Source organism: Scleropages formosus, chromosome 3 (genome assembly GCF_900964775.1).
Source record: "Scleropages formosus chromosome 3, fSclFor1.1, whole genome shotgun sequence".
Classification (NCBI taxonomy): Eukaryota; Metazoa; Chordata; class Actinopteri; order Osteoglossiformes; family Osteoglossidae; genus Scleropages; species Scleropages formosus.
In genome coordinates this window covers 5,363,596-5,368,141 of record NC_041808.1, presented here as the reverse complement: position 1 = coordinate 5,368,141, position 4,546 = coordinate 5,363,596, and the positions used below count along the sequence as shown (strand labels likewise).

General features: G+C 45.3%; 1 long non-coding RNA gene across 1 annotated transcript; it reads left to right on the top strand.

Moving 5' to 3' along the window:
* Positions 1–574: 574 nt before the first annotated feature.
* LOC108940407 (uncharacterized) lies at positions 575–2,679 on the top strand. Its single transcript, XR_001966562.1, has 3 exons — positions 575–632; positions 1,388–1,435; positions 2,553–2,679. It is a non-coding gene; the product is annotated as an uncharacterized LOC108940407 (long non-coding RNA).
* The last annotated feature ends 1,867 nt before the right edge of the window (positions 2,680–4,546 follow it).

Genomic DNA, 4,546 nt, shown 5'->3' with positions numbered 1-4,546 from the left:
TCAATATTTTAGACTCTCAACTTTAATATTCAGACATTTTCTTTTACAGTGATGGCTTTACACCTCATTGTACCTCCCTACAACTAATTAAACTACAGAGTGGTCTCCCATCCAGGCTGTGCCCATATCAGCCTTGCACTCAGGAATAGGCTCCTGATCACAGAAACTCTAGTGATTTTTGAAAATGAACAGAGGGATGGTAAAAAAAAATTTTAACATGACCTTAAACAATTGATAACAAAAAGTCCCCCCCCATTCCTCAGCACATATCCCAAGCATGCCTTGATACAAATAGAACAGCAATGATGGTGGTGGAAGTGTAATTACTCGGTGCCGTACCACACTGGTAGACGGTGGACAATTAATGTGCAATACGAATTGCTGAGGTTTTTTTGGTTTCTTGTTAGTGTTAATTATTATTTAATATCCAACTGCCTGTAATCCAAAAAAGACAGGATTATGGGATTGCCATCGTATATCCCACAATCCACTGCTCTAAAATATCCTGTTGCTCCCTGCTGCTGCTGCTGCTCAGATTCCTGTATGTTTAATATTCCATAAAGGTGGGGCAAGAGGACGATTATCTAACTGGTCCTTTGGGGATCCCTGAAAATCTTCCAGGTGATGGACAGGTGAGACGAGGAGGACAAGTATAAGGTGTACGGTAGGCACAGGGGTGCGAGTGTCTATGCTCTCATGAGGGTTATCTTAGTTTATGACCATAGCAACAGATTCTGAATTATCTAGCACTCATCCAGTCTTTGAAATATCTATCAAATAAATTATTCAACTCCTGTTCTTTCAAATTATTTGTGTAATTATTATATACTCAGAGGTATTGCTTTCCATAACCAGAATAGCTAAAACTATGTGTGGTAGCGACACCTTGTGGTTGAGTGTGGTTCTGCACTTCTTTGAACCAATGGGTTATAATATACAGTACAATATAATGTAGGTTGATTCATGAGAACTGGTTTAATGAAGGTCTCAGACGACTTAATTCGACTTAAAAATCTGAGATAGAAGCTGAAAAAGTGTGTCTCAAGTGTGCATTCGAGAGGATGACTGGAGACCCTCTACAGACCACAGGTGACAGAATTTCCATGTGTATTACTCATTTTAGCCATGAGGTGGCGCTATTGTGGCACTTTCTCCATGAATGGCCGTTCATTAATTCTGCAGACCCAGAAAGGATAGTTTTGTTGAGTCTGAAACTTTTCATTTAAACCTGGGAAGCAGAACTTAACTGGCCTCAGATGATTTAAATGTAAATGCAAATGCTAAATGAATAAATGTGATGTAAACAGATATTAACATATTAGGAAAATTAAGAAAAGGAGCAAAGGTAGTATAAAATAATTGTTTGGGAAATGGTGTGTTTCTCCAGGTCTGTCTGCATGTGCTGCACTGTGTGGAGTTACCCAGAATCCTCCAGGTGAGCTTCCATCCGCACAACAGGGGGTGCAGTGGTTAGGGACCGGTACCCGAACCGGAAGTGCTTTAGTGATGCATGTGGCTGTGCATGTGGGTAAAACAGAGTGCTTTGTGGGGGTCTGCAGCATTACCCTCCTGCTGGCGTATATATGCACACACTACTATACGGTCCTTCAGGTCTGTAAACACGCTACTGTATGGTCTTTCTAGTCTATACACACATGCTGCTGCATAGTCCTAGTCGACACACACGCTACTTTACAACGATGCTGGTCAGTGAAAATATTGCTTCACTTGGATTCACCATTATTGCTAGTATAATGAAATAAAAATTCTTCCAACTGTCAGAGTGTGATGCAACATACAAAATGTACTGTACTGCAAACTACAAAGTAGATAATACCACACATACACAGTAAGTAGCAGCAAATACACACACGGAGCTTGTCCCAAGCGGGGTTGCGGTGAACCGGAGCCTAACCCAGCAACACAGGGTGTAAGGGTAGAGGGGACACGCCGAGGACAGGATGCCAGTCCGTCACAAGGCACCCCAACCGGGACTCGAACCCCAGACCCACTGGAGAGCAGGACCCAATCAAACCCATTGCACCACCACACACCCTGGCAGCAGATATAAGTGGAGGTAAACACAATCGCTTAAAGAGTGCAAATCCTGAATAGTGCGAGTCTGCAAAGGATTTAAAAAAAAATGCAATACAAAACAATGCAATGAAACCGAAAGAGTTAAACAATTAGGGAAAAACAGGGAAAATAAGCAGCGATTAGAAATATCAAACACATATAGGCCACACTGTTGAGGAATAATACGCACGTCAGAGGTGAAAGAATGAAAGATTCCACGTCGACCCTGAAAGGATTGAAAAAGAGGAACGAAGAAGGTGTAGGACTCACTTCTCCCATAATCTCTTCAGTGCACGAAAAAGGTGTAAATGTTAATGTTCAATAATTTTGTACTCACACCTGTTGAATAACGGATAAAGTTTTACGCAGCTACTCGCGTGATGAACGTTGATTCATATGGTGGAAAGTAACAAATTAACTGCACTTTAGAATCACGCATCTGCATCTGCGTCTCTCTTTCTGTTGATGAAGTGCAGTGCGATGGGATGCAAGAAGCCTGCAGGGTCCTGGGACACCCCTCTAGCGACTCTCAGTGACCCTGGTGACCCTCAGTGACCCTGATGGAGGAGGTCAGGGAGAGGGAAGGCTGTGACTCCTCACCCTAACGCTGCAACAGGACTGCGGCCGGAGCAGGGATTTTACATTTGCTAATGTGTGTGTGTGTGTGTGTGTGTGTGTGTGTGTGCATGCGCACATTAGTGCCATTTCTTACCGTAGCCTAAGGAACTCATTTTCTTGCTCTCTCTTTCACCCCAGACCTGGTCCATATGGTTTGCACTCTCTCGAGATGCTCCAATTGCCGCTGCCGATCTGCGTGGGAAGTAATTACGCATTCAATACAAAAGCTCTCGATGCGACGCTGACATCGCGTTTAACCTGCATTTTTCAGATGAAGTGCCCCCCCACCACCTCACCCCCTAGGCGACACACTCAACCAGGACCGCAGTGAATAGCACAAATGACGGAAATGAAATGCAAAATGACGGAAACTGGATGCCGCCTGTGTTGCCCTGAGCAGCAGCTACTGCGAAGCTCATTTTGCCACTGAAATGGACCGCTGCCATGAGAGGCGCAGAAGGTTCCGCTCCCGTCCTCTCCGTACTGTCCTCGTCCCGTGGCACAGGGGACAGAAACCTGCAGACGTGAGCGGGACAGAAGAACAGGATCCGGCCACCGAACGAGCAGGTAATGCAGCGGGCAGGAAACCGGATTTATATTTCAACAATATTACAGTTTGAGCTCCCAGGAGGGAACCGGTTACAGGACCCTTAGGGACGGTACTGAACCCACATTACAAATCCAGCTGTATAAAAGGGGGGAATCTCTGCTATTCAAGCTGCTTTCAATAAAAGCATCTGCTGAGCAACTATAACTGTAACGTCTTCCAGGAGTTCATAGTTTCACCCGCAAAGACCAGCTGCGGTGCCCTTTCCCAGCACGTCTCGGGATCCTGAAGGCATCGTTGATGCCTTTCCGGCTCCATCTACCTGTCCTCGCCTCTTTCGATGAAAGTCTGCGGTGGAGCGATGCCAGAAGGACCTCATCAGCAGCAGCCTCTCCTCAGGGGGCTCCTTTCATCGCACGAGGGCCGCCGGATGGTTCTGGGTTTCAGGTTTGGCGCGGCGTGATGGAACCATCGCTCCGGAGCCTTGGTGAGGCTGAGGGAAGAGCCCCGACTTCTGCTGAAGGAACTTTGAGGTTGTTGGAGTATACTTACTTTTTTGCTCTTTGTTGTCCTGTTAGGATTTAGTTATTGTTCAATTATTATTCTTTAATACATTATTCACCATATGGTTTTTTATGTCGTTTATTGTTTTGCATACATACTTGTGACATGGCCTGCTGTTGAAATTTCTAGAAGAAAGCTCCTCTATTTCTGGTAAATTCCATGCGCTGGGATTGGATGCAACAGACCTCGGATGGTCTTTCTTATGGGTACGAGTAGAGGTGTGAGTTTTGGAGAGTGTGAAAAAGTGAAGCGAAGAGACGTGCAGATGTGGATGTCTGATGGACAGCGCCTGCTGAGAACTGTCATAAACCATCTTTAAGCTTCACTGTACCTGATTATTGAATTCCAAAGAATGTTGAATTGTCTGAAAAAGACCTGTTCAAAGAAAAAGAAAGATTTAAACGCCCAAAACTCCTCATCAGTTTCATTATAAGAAGGACAGCAGGAAACCACATGGCTGGTGAACATCAGGCCTGCTCTTCACACTGCTGGAGCCCTGTTGGCCTTATGGTGGAACAGGCCATGAAGTGTCCAGCGAAGATAGGTGTCCTCCTGTTGAATGACCACAAAGCCATGTGATTTGATATGGAGCATCAGCTCATGTCGGGTGACCCCTGTTGAGTGGCCCTGCTGGGTCGAGGGTCTCATTCAAGGTTCCTACAATTTGGCACGTGGGAAAAAAACCCTACGTTGCCCATGCATCAGACATGCCTGTAAAGTGTGTGTGGCGGAAGATGGTAG